The following is a 25,931-nucleotide window of genomic DNA, read 5'->3' as shown; positions in this document are numbered from 1 at the left end:
CCCAGGATTTGTGTGTCTCAGGGTTGGACCAGCCACACTTCCTTCCAGCCATGGGATTGTGTATGTGAAGCCGGCTCTGGAGCACCTGTTTCCTAGTATTAAAAAATTTTGGTGTCAGGGCACCTGGGTGGCTCAGTCGGTTGAGCGACAAACTCAGGTCTTGATCTCAGGGTCGTGAGTTCAAGCCCCACATTGGGCTCTACACTGGGTGTGGCGCCTGCTTAAGATTCTCTTTCCCTCTGCCCCTCTCCCCTGCTCGTATTCAACCCCCGACTCCTCTCTCCCTGTCTCTCTCTCTCTTTCTCTTTCTCTCTCTCTCTCAAAAAAAAAAAAAGTTACCCATGGAGTTTCCATCTGACCAAATGATTCCACTCCTGGGTATCCATCCCGAAGAAACTAGAACATACGTCCACACTAAAACCTGCACACACATGTTCACAGTAGTGAGGTTCACAATAGCTGAAAAGTGGAAGCAACTTAATGCCCATCCATGGATGAATGGATGCACAACGTGTCCACATCCACAGATGAATGTGTCCACCGCGCACGCGCATGTCCCTCGGCCGCAAGCAGAAGTGAGGTGCCTGCACCCACCGCCCTGAGGACAGACCCTGAACACACGACGCTCAGGGAGGGAACCAGACATGAGAGGCCACACGGGGTGTGAGTCCGCGTGTGTGAAACGTCCAGAACAGGCTCATCCCACTGCTAAGAGGGACGGGGTTTATTTTTGGGGAAATGGAATGTTCCAGAACTAGATAGAGTTGATGATTGCACAACTGTGTAAATATACTAGATGCCTTTGGAATATACACCTGGGTTACAATTGTAAATTTTATATTATGCATATTTTACCAACTGCCCCTCCCTACAAAATATCTCTTGGTCTAAGTGGTCATATTTTGGAGCGTGTGACCATTGACGTCCTTAATGGGCCTTGGGGGAACAGCCCTGTTTTCCTCGGAGAGCCCTCCCCTCCCCTGCCTTAGGTCAAGCCCTGTAGGGCTGTGATCACAGGCATGTTCTCATTTTAAGTAATGTCCTTGTGAGTCCACCACAAGGGCGTGAATTCCTCTGCGTCTGGGTCTGCTAAGCAGTCACACCCTTGACTTAGGTCTCACCAGGCCTGGCCCTGACCGGCCACAGGAGGGCAGAAAGGTGCTCCTGGGTCTCTGGGAGAAATCAGTGAGTAAGATGTGGCACTGCTGAAAGTTCTGTCCCCCTTTGAGGAAGAGGGACCCAGGGAGTAAAGTAGGTAGGAGGTGAGATGTTGGGAATTATGGAACTTTCTGGAACCTTCTGGAATGTGGAGGGTGTTGTGGCATGGTGAGGCTGCGGGTTGGAATTCCTGCTCACCCTGGATGACTTTCTCCCTGTGTGATTAGACCTTCCCTGTTTCTGTCTCCTTGTGGGCAAAAAGGAACAGGAATCATCACCCATGATCGTTCTAAGTTATGGGATGGTGTGTGAGCCGGTGACCCGCCTGTAGTGATCGCTGTTCTGTCTGGGCTGTTGTTCTGCTGTGTGCTAACATAGCCTTCCGTCTGTGCCGCCGCCGTCATTCCCCAGCCACCACCACAGGCATGGACCCAACCAAGGGTGGGATCAGGCCCGCCCCTGCCGACCCGGTGGCAGGATCGCCCCTCTTTGTTTGTAAAGGGATCAAACCCAGAGAAAACGTGTTTGAGATTTGAGGCTGCTCTGGGACATCCAGTTGATGGAGTGACACTTGGGGCTTAGACAGCTGGGCTTAGACAGCTCTGGAGATGCGCCGTGGAGTCCGGTCTCCAGGTGATGCTCCCGGCCAGCCTCCCTAAGGAAACTCTCGGTGGCCCACATGGAAATGTAATTAAGTGGCCGTTTTCCCCTCTGTGGTGATGACACAGATTTGGCTCTGTAATAAAGACGAAGTAGTCCCTCTAGATCTGAGGGCCAGACCCGGCGGGTCCCCCACCGCCCACCCCCAGCCCCGCCCTCCTGACATCGGGGCAGGTCACTCTCTGTGGGGGCACAGCAGCCATCCCTGGCCCCACCCCTTCGATGCCAGGAGCTCCCCCACCATGACAACCACAGATGTCCCCAGACATTGCCTCACGTCCCCCGGGGGCAGAATTGTCCCACTTCTCCCATTGAGAACCATGTGCAAGGAATAACACGGTTTTCGTGTTTGTCTTTTGCGCCCTGTAGGACCCTGGGGAACTGCTTTCCTGGCAGTTCTTTACGCATCGAGACCCACACATGAACCGATTTAGGTCATGGCTGTCCTTCAGAGCTGTCCTCACGAGAGGGGCCATGCAACCTGATCTTTCTGGTCTCAAACCAGCCTAGTTTGGTGAATGATGTTCCCTGCTTTGACCTCTGAGCAACACCCCCTCCTCCTTGCTGGCCTGCATTTCCTGGTCTTTGCAGTTGTAGGTTTTCATTGGATAACACCGAACCTGGCCATAGCACTGTCCCTTCGTGTTCCCCGAACCCGGGTGTCTCACGGAAGCCACACCCCCACTTTCTGTGATGGTTTCGGGGGTTTAATTAGGCCCCTCTGGGGGCAGAGAGACACTTTAGTCTCCACTGTGCGTCTGTCCCCAAGAACGTGATGTGTTTTGGTTCATTTACGAACACATCCAACTGTTAGGCTGGTTGGCACGGTTGCAAATATGTTTGAAGAATATAAAGCAGTTTGCAACCCCATAGCATTTCCCATGTGTTAAAACATTACCAATCCCAAGTGTGTAAAAATCTGGATTTTTATCTATTCTAGTCTCAGCCAGAGGGGGAGGCGTTACAGCAGTTCTGTTTTAAGAAAAGTAGTACGAGATATATATATAATGTATAGTGTTATTTCCTGAATCAGTTTTTCTTTTTGATGATATACAACAGAACAGCTTTCGAACTCCGTAATGCAGAAAAACCGCCTGACGGAGTAGATGCTGTTGAGCGCAGGAATCTGAATTGTGAGCGTCCGCTAGGGAAATCTGTGTTTTCTTCACCACCCCCAGATCTCCCATCAAAGCAGGTGTCCTCCACATTCTCAGTCACCTTGGGAGAATGTGCACCTCGAGCAGTCAATTCCAAGCAGTTGTGAGTGCCTTCAAGAGCGGGCTGTGCTGCTCTTGTATACTTCAGCTATACAGGTTTGTAGGTTTCAAATAAATCTCGGGTTTTCATCTTTTGGGGGTAGAGACAGCTTGTATTTGTCTGCTGATGCTGCATAACAAATCACTACAAACTTAGTGGCTGGAAACCACACGTTTATTGTCTCCCAGTTTCTGGGGGGTGGGGGCATGGATCTGGGTGCAGCGTAGCTAGGTCTTCTGCTCCGCGTTTCTCAGGCTGCAATCAAATTGCCAGCCCGGGCTGTAGACTTAACTGGGAAAGAAGACTGTACCTCCAAGCCCACTCACGCGGCTGCTGGCATGGTTGAGTTCTTCTTGGCTGTTGCCTGGAGGCCACGCTCAGTTTTTTGGCTGCTGGTTGGTAGGCAACCTGCTTTATCACAGCAGCAAAGGGGGCGGTCTGCTAGCAAGATGGAAGTTACTTTGTCACGTCGGATAATCGTGGAAGTGACATCCCATCACCTGTGCCATATTCTAGAGGTTAGGAACAAGCACAGGTCCTGCCCACACTCAGGGGCAGGTCCTGACACAAGGCATGAGTACCAGGAGTTGGGGATCACTAGGGGACCATCTCAGAGTGCCTCCCACCCAGCCAGAGGTCACTCAGTGCTGAGTAAGGTCAGTGGTCCAACAGGAAGGGGTCAATTTTGGTTGAATGGGAGATTCATTGCCAAGTCCTAGGACTGTATTTCTCAGGTATAAGAGTCTTTTCTCCTTCCAAAGGTGATTTCTGAGGATGCATCCAGAGATGTCATATTGCTTTGAAATAGTTTCCCAGAGTGGCTAGTGGAAGGGGAGAGTAAATGACTTAATTCTGTCATGTAGGTTGATTACCCAACTTGTATCACCTTGCTTGGATCACCTGGTTTGCTAGTGGGGAATTAGAGGCCAGGCTTTGCATGCTCGGAGGAGGTGAGGACGGGATGAGAGAGAGGGAGGCATGCTCATGGTGTTTCTAGATCCGGAGTCTTTCATGTGTGGCTTGCATCTGGACCGGCTGTTCACCAGCTGTGCAACTTGGGCAAGTCACTTAACCTCTCCAAAGCCTTATCTTATCAGCACAATGGAGATGTTAAGCCTTAGTTTATAAGGTGGTTCTAAGGATTAGGGACAACAGATAGAAAGTGTGACAAACTCACTGTGGCATCCTAGATGGCATCCTAGAACAGAAGAGGGCCATTAGTGGAAAAACCAGTGAAATCTGAATAAACTGTGGGGTTTGGTTAATACTAACGTGGCAATGTTGATGTCTTGGTTGTGACAAATGCACCCTGATTATGTGAGTTGTCAACTTTTAAGAGAAGCTAGGTGAGTGATATATAGGAACTGTCTGTATTATCTTACAACACTCCAGCATATCTAAAAATATTCCAAAGTAAAAAGTTTATTGCAAAAACAAAAAACAAAAAACAACAACACCCAAGAAGAGTCTATTTTTCACCTTTAAAGTAGGTGAGGAGTAATAAACAGTGATACCAGTGTTGATGAGGGTGTGGACAGAAAGATAGTATAAAATGGAGTAATCTGTTTCAACAATAACTTAGTAGTGTGTTTTTAAAAATCTTAAAAATATTTAATGCTCTCTAATCCCATAATGCCATCTCTAAGAACGTATACTAAGAAAGTAATTAGAGACAGGCATAAAGATGTTCACTTTAGCATTATTTATAAAGCAGAAATTGGGAACAGTCTACATACTCAATAGTAAGGAAATTGGTACATCACTTATGGTATATTATTAACTCAATGTAAATATATGGGCAGCCATTAGAAAATTGTTTTCAAAGAATACTTAGAAAATGCCAATGATAGCATGTTAAATAAAAATGGCAGAGGGAAAAATACCTAGATTTTTCCCTTTATAATTTAGAAGCTATTTTTGAGGCCAAAAGCTCAGAGCTAAAATCTTCAAGTTTGCTTTTCTAGAAAGCTTGTGGCCAACACCCAGTAAATTATGTGTGGAGGTGTTCCGTACGGTGTCTGCTTTTTGTGGGGGGCACTAGGTTCCTTCTTTGTGTGGGATAGCCTGTTCATTGACTGCATGTGACTGTACCGCTGCCTTCTGGGAAGCAGATTCCTAGAGCTCAGGTCCACATAGAATCCATCTCCTTGGAACAGTCTTTAAAGCATGGGTTGGGCTGTGCACTTGAATTGAAATTGATCCTCGTGTTTCCTGTGGGGTAGTCCGTAGCTGCTACTTTGTTTGATTTCATATCTTGGATGCCATCTCTTATCCCCAGCTGTGACTGACTCATTCTGTCTTACATATTGGTCTGCATTGATGGTTGCCTTTGTTTTTCCCTCTTAATCATGAGTCTTTCTCATGTTTCCCATTTCTCTGCCTCCTTTCCCTGGGGAGGTAATCTTTAACACATCACTTCTTTGGTGGTCATTTCTTTAAGTTATATTTGCCATGCATCTGGGTTTTTCAATCGAGGCACTGTTGGCATTTTGGGCTAGGTAATTAATATAATCATATCCCCAGTTAGTAGAATTAACTTTTGAACTATCAATTATGCTCATGGTAAATAAAATTTCAAATTATACATAAGGACATAAAACAAAGAATAAATCTCCCACCCCTCAGTCCTCCTCACCATTGTAACTGTTAATAGTTCTGGTGGTGTTTTCTTCTAGAATTTTTTTTCCTTTGCATATACAAGTACGTGTACAAATGTATCTTTTCAAGAAAATGTTGTAACTCAGATGGCTTGTGCTAGTTGATGTACTTGTCTGTAGTTCTTGGTACTTACAGTCTTGGATCTCCTACAGTGTTAGCACATATAGGTCTGGGTGTATGATAAACTATTACTCCTTCCCTGTCCATCAAGGGCTCACGTCTTTGGCACTATGGACATTGGGGCTGGGTCATCGTTTATGGGCCGTCCTGGGTACTGTAGGGATTGAGCAGCATCCCTGGCCGCACCCCTTCCATGCCAGGAGTACCTCCAACATCTCCAGACATTGAGTGTCTCCACGGAAGATCCACCAGGTCGTAAGGCATCTCTCCCTTTGTGAGCTTCGGAGTTAAACCTCAGTCTGAACTCTTCCATTCCTTTTACTGGCTTTGGGCAGTGTTTTAGGTTTTGTGTAGCTTAAAAACAAGCAAACAAACGAACACAGCTCTTTTCCTTAACTGAGACAGAAAGGGAGTGGTTCCTGATCTTGTAGCCATATTGACATGAGGGTGACGTCGTCAAGATCCTCAGAGCCCCAGCTCAGACAGCAGCTGTGGTCACTGATACCACTTGGGAGTGGTGTCCACTGATGTGGTTTCGAGGCCCTCCTTGGCTGAGAGGCTGCTGGGAGGCCAGGGACCTCTGTGCCCCTCTGCACCGTTGAGGGCTGGGCTCGTGCCCCCCAAGGGGCTCCACCACCTTCTATTTGTGTCATTGCTCTCCTACCTGGGTCCTGGGTCTGCTGGTTCATAGATTAAACCCTGTCCACACGCCTGGGAGCTTGGCCATCCCAGCAGCTTTTTAATTTCTAAAAACATGTTCATGGCTATATATTTCTATTTCTCTGATGGTCACTTTTGAGAACAAGCCCACTGAGTCTGGAAGACAAATGGGGCCTTCAACAGCAAAATACAAGGCCGTCGTGAACATCCTGTGGTATGTCACGGCAACGCGCCTGGTTTGCAGTTTGCAAACCAGCCTTTAAAATAAAGTTACCTGGCGTGGTTTTGAATTTGCAGAAAAGTTGCAAAGGCAGTGCAGAGAGTTCCCACGTGGCCCACGCCCTGGTATCGGCATCTTACGTTAGCGTGGTGCATTTGTCACAGTTATGATCCAGTATCGATACGTTATGATCAGCTCAAGTCCGTACTTCGTTTGGATTTCCTTATTATTTCCCATTTCCCAGAAAACGTCTCTTTTCTGCCCCAGGACCCCACATGGCATTAGTTGTCACGTCTCCTTAAAGGCTTCTCTGGGCTGAGACGGTTTCTCTGACTTTCCTTGTCTTTTATGCCTGGACAGTCGTGCAGAGCACAGGGCAGGAGTCTTACAGAACACCCCCCATCTGGGTTTGTCTGGCGTTTTCTCCCAGTCAGACGAGGGTTGTGGTTTTGGGGCAAGAACACACAGAGGGACACATGCTGTCCACAGGGCTTACCGTTCTTGGTGTTGACCTTGATCTCTGGCTGAACCAAACCCAGTGGTTTTAAACTTTGAATTATTCCCAACATTGAAAAATCCGGAGATTTTATAATAAAAGACCTCCCAGCTCCTCAGGATACTTGGGAGAGCTGATGACATCAGGCCACTTCCCGTGCGGTGACAGAGCTGGGCTGGAAGAGGTGCCCCCGTCCAGTGAGCCAGGACCCCCACTGTCACCACCTGCCTGCCCTGGGGCCCACCTCCCTCTTGTGACCCCAGGATGGGCCACTAGAACGTGGCAAGCTCCCCCCACCCCCGCCACTGTGGCCTTGCACCCTCGTGGAGGAATGTCCTCGTGCACCACTCGTTCCCAAACACAGTCCCCCAGGAGGTGGCCGTGAGTCAGAAAAGCATGTTGGAATGTAGGGGAGTGAAGGTTACCTGGGAACATATTGTGGTTCGTCTGAAGGACACGGCTGGCCACTTCTGGCCATGTGGGGCTCAGAGCCACTGGCATCTGGGGCAGAAGGAGGGGTGGCCTTGGGCCTCCCACTCCGGAGTCATCATCGTTGGCCACTCCTGGGTCGTGGGCTTCTGGCCTCCAGCGCTGGGAGACAAGTCCCTGTGGTTTTAAGCCGCCTGGTCTGCGGTCACTTGTTACGGCCGCCCCGAGAAGTGTGTAGAGTCGATGAGGACCAGATCTGGAAGTATGCAAGCTACAGAAAACAAGGACCGACCAGATCGCGTGTTTGGAACTTGTCGGGCGCAGAATGTCTCAAGATGTCGGGGCGCTGCACTGGAGTTTTGGTTTCGTGGAGCCCCTGAGCTCCCCTGGCTCAGCCTCTGGTGGAGTCGAGTCCAGCATGGACACCCAGCAAGTCCTTTTATAGAGCAAGCAGTTTCCATATTTGCCACCGGCCAAAATCTGGGGACATTTTTCGCTGTCGCGACTGGAGTGGTCCCGGCTTCGGGTGGGTGGATCCAGGGGTCCTGCTCAGCCCCCAGAGTGTCCAGGACACCCCCTCTCCCAGAGCATGACCCGCCCCCAGTGCTGGGGGCAGAAAACATGGAGCGAGGTGACCTTCAGATTCCAGAACATTCTGTGGGTCCCAGCACCGGGGCCCACAGCTGTGCCGAGGCAGCTGGAGCCCCCGGAAGATGAGCTGGGCTCGTCCTCACTCTCTCGAGGCTGCAGGGCTGACCCACGGAGTCAGGCAAACACCACAGCTCGGAGCAGAAGCCTCCGCTCCATCCCACGCGAGAGCAGGGTCGAGGTGACAGCACAGCCCACACACCGGGGCCTCCAAGGCACACGGGCTGGCGTGCTGCCAGCTGCCACTCACCCGACAGTCCCCGCACCCCCACAATGACACGCGCTCCCTGGAAGGCGGATGGGGAGGGGCAGGTCCCCTTCTGGCGCAGGAGGAGAACACAGGGCGGGCCTCCTTGGCCAGAACCAGGCAGAACCAGGCCAGACGTGCTTCCCCTCCGGGGAGGCTGCCTGTGCTGTCTGTATCTCTTCAACAGCACATTCCCTGGGCACTTAGACTGCGGGGCCTTGGAGTGGTGGTGGAGGGTCTCCCTGTGAGGCGTCAACAGACTTTCTGTAAAGGGCCAAAGGGTGAGTGTTTTCAGCTTTACAGGCCAGAGGCTGCAGTTGCCGGGTTCTGCCTTTGGAGGTGCAGCTGTGCCTTGGATGGTGTATACGTGAAGGGGCATGGCCGTGTTTGAATAAAACTTTATTTACAAAGCAAGTGGTGGGCCAGATTTGGTCTCGGGTCTCTGATAGGTCAGCGCTGCCTCCTTCCCAGTTCAGAGGCCTCTCCTTGTTAGAAGTGGTGTTCGACACGCATGACTGTCCCCTTCTTCTCTAGCTTGGTGACCTCAGTCTGGTTTCATCTCCTCTCTGAGCCTCCGTTTCCCCATCTGTAGAGCAAGGATAATTATTTTTAGGGGTTGTAACTAGATTGTTAGGCGTTGTAGGACAGTAGTTCTCATCTGGGGTGATTTTGCCCCACAGGGGGCACTGGTCATGTGGTTGTCATGACTGGGGATGCTCCTGGCATGGACGGGGTGGGGCCAGGGATGCTTCTCAGCACCCCAGTGCCTGGGACGCCCCCAGAGAATGAAGTGGTTCTGAATGTCTGTGGGGCTGGAGGGGAGAGACCCCGGTGTAGATGGAAGTATCTAATAGGGTCACGTGCAAAGAGCAGGATGCCATATTAGTTGTTGTCTGTCTTTCTTTGGCCCACAGCTTCCCTCGTATTTTCCAGAACTCTCCATCCATAAAACCTTTGCCCTCCTCCAGGCCCGCGCACCGGCTGCAGACTCGGCAGGCCTCGCTTGAGTGCCCCTGGACGCCGCGGCCCCCTGAGTGAATGCGCCCTGTCGCCCGGGTCTGCCGGAGATGTCTCAGAGCCTTGCTCCAGCAGGACCCGGGGCCCCGCTCAGCCACCTTCTCCCCTCCTCCCCCCTTCCTGTCAGAAGAGCAAACTTCCCTTGTCGATTAGCATATCCTGTTTTTAGCGTCTTTCTCTTCTAGGTTTTATATAATCGTGTCATTATTAGACGCTGTCACAGGGACTCAGTGCTCCCCCAGTCACACTTTGAAGCGTTCCCTAGCATCAACGGCTAATTGCCTGTCGTCACTCTTCTCTTCTCTTGTTCAGTAAACTTTCACTTTAGAATAGTTTCAGATCCTCAGAGGAGGTGGGAAGGCAGTACAGAGTTCCCACGCAGCCCGCAGCCGGGGCCCCTTTGGCCAACACCTTCAATCAGCCCAGTGCACCTGTCACAGTCAATAGGCCAATATTCCTATGTCATTATTAACTGCGCTCCATACTTTGGACTTCTCTGCTTTCCCCCTCATTATCTTTTTCTGCCCCAGAACTTCATCCAGGACCCCCACATGACACAGCCCCACTGGGCTGTGGCGGCTTCTCAGACTTTCCGTGTGCAGAAACCCTGTCCCACTGGGCGGTGGCGGGCGGAGGGGGGCGGCGGTCATCAAGGGCATTACCGGTGGCGATTTCATTCACCAGACCTAGACGTTTAGGGCGCCCTTTGCAGCCAAGGTTTGCTAGCCCGCTGATGAAGACGAGGTATTTACTAGAAAGTCGGGTGATGGATTTTTTTCAAGGTGACCTTCCGGGCAGCAGCGGAAGTGGCCCCTCTGTGGTTGTCGGTGTTTTGTGTGGCCGGATGGTTGGAGGTAATTTTGCTGGGTGACAGTCAGGGGCAGCGTGGAGCTTTTCCATGTGACCCAGGGTCTAGCTTCAGGATGAGATGGCCCTGGTCTCTCTGTGGTGGCGCCTGGATATGAGAATTTGTGGCTAAAATAGTGCCATGTTAAAAAAAAAAAAAACAACCCTGTTTTTAATGTTTATTTATTTTTGAGAGAGAGAGAGAGACAGGGTGTGAGGGGGGTAGGGGTAAAGAGAGAGGGAGACACAGAATCCGAAGCAGGCTCCAGGCTCTGAGCTGTCAGCACAGAGCCCAACATGGGGCTCGAACTCACCTTGGGATCATGACCTGAGCCAGAGGTGGATGCTTAACTGAGAGAGCCACCTAGGCGCCCCTAGTGCTGTGTTTTAATAGACTGACTTCTGTTCCGGGGGTCACAAACTACAGCCTGTGGGCTGAATCCAGGCCTCCTGGTTTTGTAAATGAAGGGTTTTTTTTTTTTTTGTAATGTTTATTTATCTTTGACACACACACACACACACACACACACACGCACATGGAGTGTGAGTGGGGGAGGGGCAGAGAGTGAGGGACACACGGAATCCAAAGCAGTCTCTGAACTGTCAGCACAGAGCCCTGACATGGGGCTCGAACTCTTGAATGGTGAGAGCATGACCTGAGCCGAAGCCGCACACATTACCGACTGAGCCCCCCAGGTGCCCCTGTAGATAAAGTTTTATTGGCACGTCACCGCACCTGTTTGTCTCCCGCAGCCACGTCGAGCGAGCAGTAGTGACAGAGACCACCTGACCCACAAAGCCAAAAATAGTGACCGTCTGGCCCTTCCCGGGAACACTTTGCTGGACCCTGGTCTTGTCAACAAAGCAGATCACACGAGTCCTGAGTAATGAAGAAGTTGTGGCATGTAACTTACTCTGTGATACGTATCATATAATAAGGAAGTTCTTTTTTTTTTAACGTTTATTTATTTTGAGAGAGGGAGAGAGAGAACCCCAAGCAGGCTCCGCGCTGTCATTGTGGAGCCTGATGTGAGGCTCGAACCCACGAACCGTGAGATCACGACCTGAGCCGAAATCAAGAGTCAGATGCTTAACCGACTGAGACGCCCAGGCGCCCCTAAAGCAGGCGTATACTATTAACAGTGTCAGGCGCTGATATAAGCAGCTTATATATGTTCAGCTATTTAATCTGAAAAACACTCACGGGGTAGGTGCTCCCATCATCTCTGTGCTACAGATTCAGAAACTGAGGCACAGAAGAGTCCCTAAGCTGTGAAGTCAGGACAGACAGTGTTTGGCAATGCTGCCTCTCAGATATAAGGACATATGTCCCCACCACTCCCCTTCCATGGGACTCGGTGTAGTTAGTTTAATTTTGAGTGGAAAAAGAAATCTGTTTTTACACATTTTGTTTTCTTTCTTTTTTTCTTCTGTTGGAAATTGGTCATCTCCTAAATCAGTTGCCTGTCCCCCCATATACTACAGTTCCAGGCGGTGTGGGTTTGATGACCGCTGCCTCGCACAGGGAAGCGGCCCTGCCCCCTGGGACAAGGGGCAGTGTCTGGGGATGTCTGTGATCCTCATGACTGGGGGGCTCCTGGCATCGGTGGGGACGGGGGCCAGGGACGCCGCTCAACCACCACAGCGCCCGGGATGCCCTGCAGAGAACCACCCAGCCCAATGTCTGCAGTGCGAGGGGAGACCCTGTGATGATAATTTGGAAAACAGTCGAGTCAGGTCCCTGACCACGTGTAACAGCAGAAGAAACCGCGGCGGTCCTGGTCAGATGGTATGGAGCAGGTGACGCCCCCATCCCCCCCAGTCTGGGTTAAGTGGAGGAGGGTCTGGAGGACCTCCAGAGGCACCACAGACCTGGGGTCAAAGGGCAGCGGCACTCCAGCTGCCTTCTTGTGCTCGGCAACCGGAGACCTTTAACCCTGGGGTCAAGCGAGCGGTGCCCTCGTGTCCCGTCTGATCAGGGGTGTGATGGCGCCTGATCTGGGCCAGTCCTGGCAGAGCCCTCCACCAGCCGCCTCGCCTCCTGTCCCCCCCCCCCGCCCCCCCGTGCCTCCCCACCGGTGCCTTCCCCCAGGCTCCTCCTCCCCCAACTTCATTTGCAATCAGAATCAGTCAGGGTGACATATTTAGATGGTTGCTGTGGTGACGGGGGAGGCTGGGGTGATTGTGGCAATGACTGCATGAAGGACAGCGGCTGCATTGCTCTCTGGAGCCTCCCTGGAGGCCCGCACTCCTGCTGCCCGCGGGGGGTGGGCATCAGTGTGGGGAGCTAGGGGGCTCCAACGCCCCGGTCCCACCCACTCCATTCCCGGAGACGGAGACGCGAACCGTGGCCCAGGCAGGGAAGATCTGCCTGTTGCCGAGTGCTGGGTCCCCACTGGGGTGGGGGGTGGGGGGCCTGGGGAATGTTTGTGGTCATCGCGACTGGGGTGCCCTTGGCATCGCATGGGCGGGGTTGAGGGGTGACGCTCGATGCCCCACAACGCCCGAGATGGCCCCCCGCAGACAGTCAGGGGTGCCGGGGGTGGAGGGAGAGACCTGCTTCGCAGGGAAGGGGATACAGGCAGGGGCTTCCTTCCGTTTCAGAAAGGAGGCGCTGGCATTTACGCTGTGGTAATTCGCGAAATTCCAAAGGCTTCCTTTTCTCACCCCTCTTGTTCTGCTGAATCTCCTGGGCCCCGTTGGGCTCTTGTGTCTCCCCAGATTATCAGGTCGCTAGACATTGGGAAGACAAGAAAACGAAAACCCCGGTGAAACTCCGGTGCGGTTCAGTGCTCACCATTAGAGAAAGGTAACGGCCGCCAGAGGTGTAGGTGGAGACGTCAGGCGAGTCAGCGCTGAGGGCAGGAGTCTCGGGTCTCCGCTGCCGTGTCACAGCGAGCCGCTCCGAGCCCCGTGGGGACCACGGACAGTGAAGGGGTAGTGTGCCGCTCGGGGCCGTCTTGCAGAAATCCGCTTAACCCCGGCCACAATATGCTTTCCGTTGGCCAAATGGGATCTGGGAGTAATCTGAGGGAGGCGGTTTGGGACTGATTGTATTAGGGCTCTTGTCTGATCCACTCATGGGGCTGCTGTGGTCCCTGGGCCGGGGGCGGGGGGGAGGGGGGCAGCGGGGAGGGTGGCTCTGGTGTAGGTTTTTCCGGGCCTGAGCGGTCAGGAGAGTCTGATCCTTGCCTTGTCATATTGTTACATTACTTGCAGAGGCTTCCGGGGGTGGGGGGGGGTGGGGGGGGAAGTAGGCAATGCATTTGGCCAAGACTGACCCAGCTTCTCTGTGGGTCCGGTTCATAACAGCTCGTTGAAGCAATCACTGGCGAATGTGAGCACTTTGCGATCATCTGGTCTAAGACAGGCTCCCTCTCCCCTCTCCCCTCCCCCTCCCCCCTCCCCCCTCCCCGCTCTCCCCTCCCTCCTCCCTCCTCCTTTCTAAATTCAGAATTCTCCTAATTTGTCTCTTCAAGATCTTCTCTTAATAGACTGCTTTTTAGAGTAGTGTTAGGTGATGGAAAAATGCAGAAAATAGAGCTCCCACATACCCCCTGCCCCCTCCACATTTCCCCCGTTGTCACCGTCTTGCCGTAGTGGGGCACGTTTGTTGCAGTCGATGGGCCAATATTAATACGTGACCGTTGACCAAAGTCCTCGTTGACATTCGGGTTCAGTCTTTGCCTCACCCCTCCCCCGGCCCAGGAGGTCGGTAACAGGGTCCTGCCCGAAAAGGGGTTTGCTTCCCAGGAGGACACGGGGCGCTTGGACATGGCAGCAGCTCCCGAGCTAGTGTGCCCCGCTGGGCACAGACTCTCAAGTAGAAGTCGACCTGTCGTCTCCCCTAACGCCTAGTTTCACGGCCCTGTTTGGGGCAGTTTGGGGTCTCCAGGTGTGGGAGCTAAGGGTCCCCCTGCCCATGTCCCGGCTCACCGTGCGGAGATACTAGGCTGCAGATCTGTGGAGCCCCTCCAGAATTACGAGGGGAATAGAAACCACCCCACTGGGAAATTAATGGCGGAAGACCCAGCGCGCCTTTGGTTTGTGATCCGCGGGTTTTGTCTTCCTTTATCACGTTGATAAATAACGCAGGTGCCAGCAGCGGCTGAGAACAGGGGCTCCCTGAGCCCCTGGGCCCGTCCCGTAGGCGTGCAGCGGGGTTCCTGCCCGTTCCGTTTCACAGGCGAGGTTCAGGCTGGAACCGGCCCACAGGGAGCAGCTCTGCAGGGGTGCCCTGGGTCCTCTGGGCTCCGCAGGCTTTCCCGTAGCACCAACCGGGACAGGAAACCCCAGTGGTTACTGAGCACATGCCGAGTGCGCGGCCTGCGGTAAACCGTGGCCCAGGCACTCCGGGGTCTCCCTTCTCCCAGGACACATGATCCTAGCGATGCTGGCGGGCGCGGGGTCTCTTCAGGGGGTAACGACCACGTCCTGCAATTAGCCCAGCGTTCGTACAACCTCGCAGATACCCTAAAAGCCGCTGAATTGGACACTCCCAAAGGGTGGCTTTTATGATCGGTGGATCACACCTCAATTTAAAGGAAAAGAAGAGAAAAAGGAAGCACGTGGACTAGATGGGGGTCCCAGGTTGTAAGAACTGTGGCCCAGGATAAATGTAGGTGAGAGTCCTTCCCACGCAGGTGCCCCAGTGGCCGCAGTCACGAATGGTGTCTGTTTCCAGCGTGGTTTACGGCCCCCTCGGCACGTGGCCCTTCCCACCAGCGTTTCCTTTGTTGGTGTCTGTGACTGTGCTTCCCGGCAGTGCCTCCGGCAGGTCCGTGTGGGGTCGGCAGGCCCCGGGGTACCAGGGTCCCACCTCTTCATCCCATGGCTGGTCCTTCAGGATGGCCTGTGGGTCCCCCTGATGGGGAAAGTGAAAGCCCAGCATTTTTGCCTGGGTGAAGGTCACGGGGACGGGCAGGCGCCAGCTGGTGCCACTCACAGCCTGTCTCGTGGGCCGCGGATGAGCTGGTCTGGTTGTCTGCGGGGGTCGCCTCAGTGCTCAAGTTCACGTCCCAGGGCTGGAGGACAGCCAGCGGCTGGTGCGAAGGGCTAGGGACGGGGAGATTTGCGGTTGGCTCGTGTGAAGGCAGAGGTGAGAAACCATCTTTAAAGGGAGTCGTGACCCCATGTCCACAGCAGCACGATTCATAGCAGCAGCAACCAGGAGGTGGAAACACCCAAGTGCCCATCAGCAGCGAAGGGGTACACGCAGTGTGTCCGTCCACGCACGGGCACATGATTGGCCGTGAACAGCAGCGAGGCGCCCACCCCCGCCGCCCTGCGGACGGATCCTGAACACACGACGCTCAGGGAGGGAACCAGACACGAGAGGCCACACGGGGTGTGAGTCCACGTGTGTGAAACGCCCAGAACAGGCTCATCCAGGGACAGGGAGGGGGCTCGTGGGGGCCGGGGGTGCCGGGGAGGGGTGATGGCTGATGGGGATGGGGCTTCCTTCAGGGGTGATGAAAAAGTCCTAAAATTGTTTGTGGCGATGGTTGCACAAGTGTGAAAATAGTAAAAAGCCCCGAACTGTGTGTTGTGTGTGAATTAACTGTGTGGCCTGAGGACCGTGTCTCGGTAAGAAGGCCTTAGAAAACAATGCCTAGTGACAGGTCAGTTTCCTGGTTTGGACAACGGCCCCTGGTTGTGCAGGGAACCAGCACGGTCGGAGCTGGGTGCGAGGTGCCCAGGACCCCTGTGCACGGTTTTGCACCTTCTCGTGAGTCTTTAATTGAGTCAGAAATAAAAACTTGAATGATCGTATGTGCGGACGTCCCCTACAAGGCTGAAGTGAGTGAAGGGAGTTCTCCAGGGCGGTAGGGGGCGCATATTGGACGGGCCCTTGTTTCTCACCCCCCGCCGCCCCCAGCAGCCAGGCGCCCTCTGGCCTCTGCGGGGCGCTCCAGCAGCTTCCCAGCCGCGTCTGGGGCGTTACTGAGGCAGCGGCGCCACCTGCAGGTGATGGTGGGGACTTCGCTTCTCCATCCTGGCCCCAGGTTGGCAACACAATGGCCCTGAACTCTGAGAAAAGGGAGCCGGCATCTTTTGAGTTTTGGTTTTTTTTTTTTTTAAATAAGTTTTTAATTTTAAAATAATTTTAGATTTTCAGGAGAATTTCCAACAGAGTTCCTGTCTGGGGCACCTGAGTGGCTGTCAGTCAGTTGAATGGGTTCTTGATTTCAGCTCAGATCATGATCCCAGGACGGTGGGATCAAGCTGTGGGGAGCATAGAGCCTGCTCGGGATTCTCTCTCTCTCTCTGTCTCTGTTCCTCTTTCCCACTCTCTCTCTCTCTAAAATAAAAATGAAGAAAAATTTGATTAAAAGATAGGCTTCCTGTCTGCCCTTCACTCAGCCTCCCCTGTGGCCGTACCTCCCAGAACCACAGTGCATTTGTGACGACCGTGCACGTCCACAGCCCCACTCTTCATTCAGATTTCACCAGTTTGCCCCTGTGGTCCTTGTCCTGCCCCGGGACCCCATCCTGGATCCCACCTTGCATTTGGTCCTCACATCTCGGCAGGCAGACCCCGGTGACCTGGTGGGTGCCCTGGGGCCGGGGGTTGACTCCGTTTCCACCTTTTCCTCACAGGGGACTCTGAGAGTCAAGTCACGTAGGAGAACATCCTGATAAGGCATGAAAGGTCACGTGAGCATCCAATCCTTTCCTGTTTAGTTTGGGAGCATTTGGAGAATTTAGTAGGGACGACCTCGCAAATTTCTAACAGACCTTTCTGGTAAAGTACGTCAAGTTCCACTTCTGCACCGGGAGGTCCTGAGTCTGGCGGAGCAGCCGAAAGGCAGGCCTTCATGACGGTCTGACCGTGAGCTCCAGACCCTTCCTCACCGCTGCTGCCGAACACGTGTTTCTGGCCACATGGTGCTCCACTGAACTGTTCCATTTTTCTTCCAGGGAGCGGACATCGGGTTCCTGAGCCTCGGCGCTGAGGACAGCTAAGCCTCGTGCACAGGTCAGTGCCGTGATGTGTCTCCTACTCGACCGTCAGAGTTCAAGGGGACGTTGAATGGCTGGCCATTCTGGGCCGGGCTGAGGGGGGGGTGGTGGCTTGCTGTGGAGGCAGGCGCCTCACCCGAAGGGCTTCAGCGGGGCGTGCACGGTGGCCACTGGCAGGACCAGAGCCGAGTCACTGGATGCGACAGACGTTATCTCAAAGCTGGCGCCCGTCCTGGCGGCTGGGAGGCACTACGTGGCCCCAGGGGTGCTCTTTTTACCAAGGTAGCCGTAGAGACAAACAAGGCTGAGATCCTGCTCTCTTGACTTCGGCCGTCTGTCCATCTGGTCTCATTTCCAGAGGGTGTTGGGTGGCTTCTGTCGTGTGGGAGGAGGGACGGCGTGAAGGTGAGCTGGGCAAGGCGGCTCGGCCTGCGGTAGCCCCACGTCTCTCCCCTTGCACCTGCCCGCGGAGGTCTCCGCCACCCTCCCGCGGTTTTCTCTGTCATGTGATCTGTGATCTTCACTTAGAGTCAACCTCTGGCTTCCAACCGAAATGCCGAGGGAATTTTGATTCGGGTTGTGTTTGATTTATCGGTAAATTTGAGGGAGATCGGATGTCTCCGTGATGTTGGATATTCCCAAGCCGTGTGTCTGCGCCTGAGTCTAAAAGAAAAAACGTCAGAAGGAGGCAGCCCCAGAAGACGCACGTGCTGTGGGTCCGTCTCGGGGAAGTTTCTAGCAAAGGCTGGTCTGCAGGGATGGGAAGGTGCTTGGTGGCCGCCAGGGGCTGGGGAGGGAACGGGGACTCTGTGGATGTGTGCCAGGAAGACTGCGTGGGGGGTGATTTCATGCCCTGGCACCCTCGCTGCTGACTCCTCCAACCGTGTTTCCACCCGGCGAGCTTTCTGGCCTGCGAGGTGCCCCTCAGTAAGCTCGCAGTGGTCATGGGCTCAGCTCAGGAGAGAGGCTGTCCCTGAGGACAGAGACCAAGAGCCGAAACGGGAGCCCTGGGGTGGGCGTGACGTGTGGGCGCCCGGTGGGACCCACACAGATTTCCTGTGTGAAGTCCGGCTCACAGGGCAGCCGGCCAGCTGGAGGTAGACCGCTGCCCTGTTAAAGAAGTGTAGGGGCACCTGGGTGGCTCAGTCGGTTAAGTGTCCGACTTCAGCCAGGTCACGATCTCGCGGTCCGTGAGTTCGAGCCCTGCGTCGGGCTCTGGGCTGATGGCTCAGAGCCTGGAGCCTGTTTCCGATTCTGTGTCTCCCTCTCTCTCTGCCCCTCCCCCGTTCATGCTCTGTCTCTCTCTGTCTCAAAAATAAATAAACGTTAAAAAAATTTTTTTTAAAAAAAAGAAGTGTAAACGCACACAAAGGGGCTGCAGAGTTTCCTAAAGGCCCCGCCCAGCGCCGGCCGTGCTGACGTCTTGGGGCGCGTTCTGCCCGGATCTCCGGGAGTTACATCCACACGCGTGATTTTAGAGCCAAAGGATTTACTCTGTAACGTGCTGGTTCTGCTTGAGGGGTATCTTTCCTCGACGGGAAACCTGTGTTTCCGTCATCTTTCCGGATGCTGGCTTAGCATCCCATATTCTAGGCGAATTGTAACACGTTTCTTTTTTTTCTTTGAACGCTTATTTATTTATTTGAGAGATACAGAGACAGTCGGAGTGGGGAGGGGCAGAGAGAGAGGGAGACAGAGAATCCCAAGCAGGTTCCACACTGTCAGCGCAGAGCCCGACGCAGGGCTCAAACCCACGAACCGTGAAATCGTGACCTGAGACGAAACCAAGAGTCGGACGCTTAGCTGACTGAGCCGCCCAGGCGCCCCTGTGCCACATTTCTTTTAAAATAATTTTATAACTGATTTAATTGGTCTCTGGGTGGGTTGGGGGGGGTGTTTTCCTGTTTTTCTTTTCTCTTTCTCTCTTTCTTTTTTTCATATTCCGGGATGACTGTCTCTGTGCAAACTTAATACACCCTTGGCTGGTTGTCGTTTGGGGTAAATGCTCACGTGTGTGCTTGCCATGCGTGTGAGAGAGAGAGGGAGAGTCCGGGTGTCCTCGTCGCCTGTCCAACAGCCCCAGTGCCCTCCAGGAACGCACCGTCCCCGGGGAGCAGCCAGGCCGCCTCAGGGCTGCCGAGTCCGGGTCATTCAGGCTTCAGTATCTCCCCTGAGCTGTGTGTTCTGTGCACGGCCTGGCTGTGCTCTTTACTGACCTTCCCGGCGGGGCCTCTGTCTCATCGACGTGTTTCAACTCTTCTGACACGTGTGTCGGAACTTCCTGTCTTTCTCCGTTTGGATGCCGTCTGGTGTCCGTCACGTAGGCCACGAATGTTTTTCTGAGCGCGCTGTTCCCTCTACTCGCCCTGGGCGTTCTCGTAGGGAATGTGTTGTCTTTGGCGTGCCCCCAAATTTCAAGATGACAAAGAGCAATTAACCTGCACTTTGTGCGGATTGCATCTTTTATGCTTAAATCTTTGAAGCAGACGGACTGGTGAGCCTGCCCCGTGCCCCAGGGGGACGCGGGGCAACGTGCAGAGGGGCGTGGAGTGGTGCGGTGAGCAGGTGCTCCGTGGGCAGGTCCCACGGGGAGCTCTCTGTCACAACGGAGGCACCCTTCCAGGGGGCTGCCGGGCTTTCCCTGGTTACGTGCTAATTTGGTAGTCACTCGTTGAACACAGTCTGCTCACCTGCAGGTGCACAGACACACGAGACCCTGGCCAGGGTTTACCACCTGAGCAGCCGGGGTGTCGCCGAGCAGGGGCCCCGCCACCTGTCTTGACGGCAGAACCAGCCCTCCAACAGATGTCAGAGCTCAAGGACGACCTGGAGTTTGGGGTGTTTGCTCCGGGGGCTTGGGGCTCAGGGGTGCCCCCTCTGCCCGCCCCACAGGATGCTGCAGTTCCCGCTGGCGACCACAAGGGGGCAGAGAAGGTCCACGGGGTCTGCCCCCGCTGGGCCTCGAGCCTCTGTGGGCGCAGGTGCGGTATTTCCAGCTCTCCCCCACCCTTGTTGGAGCTCTGTGACTACTCTGTCCCTGTTCTCCAGGACATTCCAGCACCGAGAGTTCCAGGGTCACTCTGTCTCCCCGCCCCCATCCCCCTTACAGATCCAGAGCCTCCGTGGACCCAGGCCCCAGCTGGCCCCTTTCACCAGGTTAAGGAGGGAGAAGGAAGCACTGGCCTGTGACCTTGGGGGTTCAGGGTACCGGCACACCTGCACCCCGAAACCCACTAGACCCGGGCATGGCCCAGTGGCCAGAGCAGAGGCCAGAGCACCGAAGCAAAGGCACAGGATTGGGGGTGGGCAGCCGGGCTGCCGCAACCCCCGCCTCGGGGACTGAGTCTGGCTTCTGGAATGTTCCCCCCTCCATGATCTGGAGCAGTGGCTGGTGGCTCTGGCCCGGTACAGTCCCTTCCTTTGGGACTCACCTAAAGGGCACAAACCCTCAGAAGCCACCTTGGGCCTCCCAGGTGTGGAATCTGGCCTGGGTCACACCTTCTAGTGTGGTCCCTGGGGTGGTTACGCCCGGGGCACAGGGTAGTCCTTCCCTTAGCAGGGATTTCCGAGTGTGTGCCTGGGCCTGGCCGTGGAGAAACGGCAGTGACCACATGGGGAAAACCCTCGGTTCCACAGAGCTGACGTGCTAGCAAGAACTGGAGACCCGTTGTGGGCTCCCCCCGCCCCAGCACCGCTAAGGTCGGGCGGGTCACTCTCTGGGGGCGTCCGGGGCTCTGTGAGGGCTGAGCAGCATCTCTGGCCCCACCCCCTCGATGCCAGGAGCCCCCCCGTGTAATGACCACAGATGTCCCTAGACGTGGCCCAGGATCTCCTGGGGGCAGAACGAGGGACGCTATCTTAATGATCTCTCTCACACTGTCTTTATCGGGTTCCCAGCCGCTGGCCCTCCCACAGCCTCGGAGCTCTGGGGGCTGAGACCGCAGCCGAGGCCTCCTGGAGAGGCACCCAGCGTTCCTCCGGTTCCTTCAGGCTGCCGCTGCCAGGGACCGCGGCTCAGGCCCCCTGTGCCCTGAGGGCTCTGGACTTTCACCCTGGGCGTCACCTGGGCTCACCAGGCCACTGTGGCGCTAGCTTTCCTTTGGATGTGACATTGTCTTTGAGCTGCAGTTTCCAGCATGGTAGGTAGGCATGAACCACCGGCACAAATACCGGCAGCCGCTGAGCACCTGAAATGGGCCGCAGTGGAAATGATATTTTGCATGTGTTAGGTTAAATCTCTGATTCTTCACTGGGGGCCGTCTTGTCCCCAGGGGACACTGGGCTGTGTCCGGGGCCATCTGTGGTTGTCATACTAGGGGTGTAGCATCGAGGGACTAGGGGCCAGGGTCTCTGCTCAGCCCCGACAGAGTGGCCGGCCGTGATGCCCATGGTGCGGAGGGAGGGGGAGAGCGCCCGGACAAGGACCGGCGTTCTCCAGCCTTCTTGCTCGCTGCGTAGAGCACAAAAGCACTCCGTGACCTTCAAACGACTGAGTGTGTTTTCCTGACTGCCGCTTGTTCTCCTGGGAGCGGGTGAACATTCCTGCCGAGAGCACCGTCGGAGCCTTTTATCTCTGGAGTGGTCCTCGAGCGGATCAGACCGCAGCCCCAGCCCTCCAGTCAGAGCCCGCTGCCCCCGCCACCCCCGGCTGGTTCCCCGCCTCAAGTCCTTCCCAGGCTCGTGGAAATGCACGTTATTATCAGTTCTTTCTGCGGACGAGCTGTCCTCCTGCACAAACTGCCAAGACCCACAGTCGAAATCTTAAAGCGTTCTGCTCACAAAAGGTCACGGGCTGCCGCTGCCTTTCCAGCAGAAATGTACACGGCGCATGCATAGTCAGGCGGTGCCGTGTGAAGCGGGCCCAGGGGGCCCTGCCGCAGCCCGCGGTGCCTGAGACCCTCATCCTGTAGCCCGCAGCTCCGATCCGGCAGACAGGACGTGGGCCCTTCCCAAGGCAGCAGCGGTGGCTCCGACGTGAGCTTGACCCTCTAACCCAGGCTCTCCCCGGGGCTCTCCCAGGGGCCCACGTCCTGGGAGGTCTGTGGCCGTCACGACCGGGAAGCTCCTGGCATCGAGCGGGGGGCCCAGGGATACTGCTCCACCGCCACAGCGCCCAGGACACCCCCAGACAGTGACCTGCCCCAGTGTCCGCTGTGGCGAGGCGAGAGGTCCCGGCTGTGCAGGATTCTCGGCTCCCACAGGGAGTCAGGGTCCTGCCCCACTGTCCACGTGCGTCACTGCCTGGGTCCCACCCAAGCCGTCTTCCTGACCCTGCGGGCCAAGGCACACCACAGGTTTCCGTCGGATTTTACTGATTTGGCAACGCAGACCCAGGGAGTCTCACGTGGGAGATCACCGGGGCAGGGGACCCGTCCGTGGGGCTGCTGGAGCGGAGTTGCCCAGTGGCAACTCAGGAGCGGAGGCCACGCATCGCGGGCACGTGTGCGTTGCTGGGCAACCGCTGGCACAGTTGGCCTCCCTCGGGGCAGGGCATGGTGCGCACACGCCCCGCTCGCGACTCATCAAAGTGCAGCCTCTTGACTCAAAACACACAGGGCGACAGTCACGTGGGACAGGAAGGTGGGGGCGGGGGAGCCGGGAGCCGGGTGGAAGCCGCCGAGGGCCTCCCCTGGGTGGGCACGGGGGTCCCCCATCTCCCCAGGGTCCATTCTCGGCCTGATTCCCTCGGAGCCGGTGGGTTGTCGTTTCCTGATTTTCCTTCCCTCCCAATCATTCGGTCAGCAAACGTCCGTGTGCCTGGGCCCCGCTGGGCTCACTGCTCACATCTGTCTGCGGAAGCCCGCAGGGCAGGGTCGGGGTACGCAGGACAGAGGGGAAGGGACGGCCTGGAGATGTGCTCAGCAGCAGGAGGCAGCAAGAGGGACTCTGGGGCTGACATCAGCCCGGTGGCGGAGGCCTGAGCAGGTGCGGGAGATGCAGGTGTGGGGTGGGGGGCGGGGTGCTTGCCTCGATTGCCACAGACTGCCACAGACGGTGCTCTCTAACTGTCGCAGGTGCCCCCCATGTGATGGCAACCGGAGGGGAGGCCTTTGGAGGGCTGGTACCGGGCTTTGTAATAAAGACCTGTCTTGAGCTCCGTGCACGATTCCCGGCTCCCCGCTCCCCACGGCCTTGGAGTTTCCGAGCGAAAGGAGCATCCGTCGTGTGTGACCGAACGTGGAAGTGATGGGAGAGCCGTCACCTAGAGTGTGTTAGCTAGCCGGGGCTGTGTAACATCACCACACACAGCGAGCTCCACGCGGCTTATCCGCTCCTGGGTCTGCAGGGCAGCAGTGTGGACTGCGTGGCTGGGATCTGTGCCCAGGGCCTCACCGGGCTTGGGCAGCCTTGAGGTGTCATTGAGGCTTCACTGAGAAAGGACCTGCCTCCAGGTTCACTCGGTCTGTCGTCAGGGTTCAGTTTCTTTGTCATCAGACTGCGATCCCTGCTGCCTTGCTAGCGGCCAGCAAAGGGCCACCCTAGGCTCTCAGGGGCCACATGGTCTCCTCCACTGGCCCCCTCCTGCTTCCAGTCTCTTACTTCCGGAAGGTCTCTGACCCGTTGAAGGGTTCACCTGATTAGGCCAGGCCCACCCACGTGTGTTCCCTTTTTTTTATTAATTCAAAGTCAACCGATCTGGGGGCTTAATTACGTCACTCAAACCCCTTCTTCCATACAAAATAGCCTAAGCATGGGGCGCCTGGGTGGCTCAGTCGGTTAAGTATCTGACTCTCGATTTGGCTCAGGTCGTGATTCCAGTGTTATGGGCTCGGTCCCTGTGTCGGGCTCCGTGCCACATGGAGCCTGCTTGAGACTCTCTCGCTATCGCTCTCGCTCTCTCTCTCTCTGCCTCTTCCCTGCTTGTGCATGTGTGTGCTCCTTCTGTCTCTCTCTAAAAACAAACAAACAAACAAAAAAAAACCCCAAATAGCCTCAGCAGGAAATAGTATCTTACCATGTTCCCGGGTCCTGTCCACACTGAAGGTTGGTCTACACAGCGTGTTCACCAGGGAGCAGGGATTTGGGGCTCTTAGAATCCTGTCGGCCACAAAGGGAAAGAAGGGAGTGTACTCCTTCAAGACAGCCGGCCCAAAGCCTTGACCAGGGCTGAGCAGGTGATGCCTCGTCCACCCCCTCCGTGCTGGCAGCATCACCGGGACTGGGGGGTCAGGTCTGGGGGAGAAAGGGCGTGTTTGCGGAACGCACGGCCCGTCTTGTCCCAGTTACACCCGAATGTACTCACAGCTTCGCCTGGTTTTTATTTTTTTGATTTGGAGAGAGACAGAGAGACAGAGACAGGGACAGAGAGAGATTGAGAATCCCAAGCAGGCTCTATGCGGTCAACACAGAGCCCAACGCGGGGCTCGAACCCACAACACCGTGAGATCGTGACCTGAGCGGAAACCAGGAGTCGGACGCCTCACCAGCTGAGCCGCCCGGGTGCCATCGCTTCACCTAATTGTTAAAACACTTGTATTTTGAAATAATTACAGATCCATTGGAAGTCACAGTCATTCCTGAGGCCTGATCCCGTGCCCCCTCCGTCCCGCTTCCCCCAGGGGCAGCATCTCTCGTCACTGTGGTGCTAAACCGGGAAATTGGCGTGGGGACCCTGCGTGTGCGGTTCCCAGCCATTCAGCACACGCGCAGATTTGGCTTTGCCTCCCGGAGGCGCGTGCGGGACTGTTACACGTCCGTCAGGTGGAGAGAGCTCTGGTCGCTGGCGTGTGTCGGGCCGGCGGGCGGAGGCCCGGGAAACAGACACAGGTGTCTCTGCCTCGATGGGATGAAAAGGCTGAAGGCACCCACTGCACACTGATAGGAATCCCCTTGCCACTAATGACCTGGACACATGACGACGGGTGACGTGGAGGCATGTGTTTGTTGGGTTTTTGCCAAAATGAGAGAGACGGAGACAGACAGAGAGAGCAGAGCAGCGGCAGTAGCAATGTGCTGGCCTTGAAGAAAGCAAGCGGCCACGTCAGGAACACTCAGAGCAAACGCCGTCCGACAGCCAGAATTAGAAAGGGACCTGAGTCCCACAGGGGAGTGGATTCTGCCAGCCGCTCACATGAGCTGGCCGGGGGTCCCGAGTTCCAGATGAGAGCTCAGCCCGGCCAGTCCCTTGATTTCGGGCCCGTGAGACCTGAGTTGAGGGCCCAGTTGTCCCCATTTCATGGATGAGAAGATCGTGGCAGAGGGGCCAAGTACCTTAAGTGTTCTGTGACATTCAGACGAGCCGCGTCTGTCCTCTGGGCCCGGTCGTGAAACCTGCAGGTCGGGGGTTTCGTCCGACCCCTCGCGGGGGTTCAGCGAGTGGGTGAACGAAGGGGGGAAGGCGGCCCTGGGACAGTCCTCGCCTGACCTCCCGCACAGAGGGGCGAGCCTGCGAGCGGGACCAGTGACACGTCAGGGACAGTGAGCAGAACCCGGGACGAGTAATGATCACGTGCAGCTTCCTTGGCGGAGTCATCGCCGGAGCTGAGGTCTGAGCTCATTAGCCTCCCGGAATGTGACATGCCGTTCCCTGGCTCCCTGACTAATGTTCCCGC

The 25,931-nt window shown here is 55.5% G+C and overlaps 1 protein-coding gene across 1 annotated transcript in view; it reads left to right on the top strand.

The window, feature by feature from the left end:
* Positions 1 to 25,931, top strand: part of GNG7 (G protein subunit gamma 7) — a 118,592-nt gene that overhangs the window by 11,979 nt on the left and 80,682 nt on the right. The window contains exon 2 of the mRNA XM_047848165.1: positions 17,338 to 17,395. The gene's annotated coding sequence lies outside the window, so the exon portion shown is untranslated. The remainder of the gene's footprint in view (positions 1 to 17,337; positions 17,396 to 25,931) is intronic.

Source organism: Prionailurus viverrinus, chromosome A2 (genome assembly GCF_022837055.1).
Source record: "Prionailurus viverrinus isolate Anna chromosome A2, UM_Priviv_1.0, whole genome shotgun sequence".
Taxonomy (NCBI): Eukaryota; Metazoa; Chordata; class Mammalia; order Carnivora; family Felidae; genus Prionailurus; species Prionailurus viverrinus.
The sequence above is the reverse complement of the archived record's forward strand: the minus strand, read 5'-3'. Positions and strand labels throughout refer to the sequence as shown.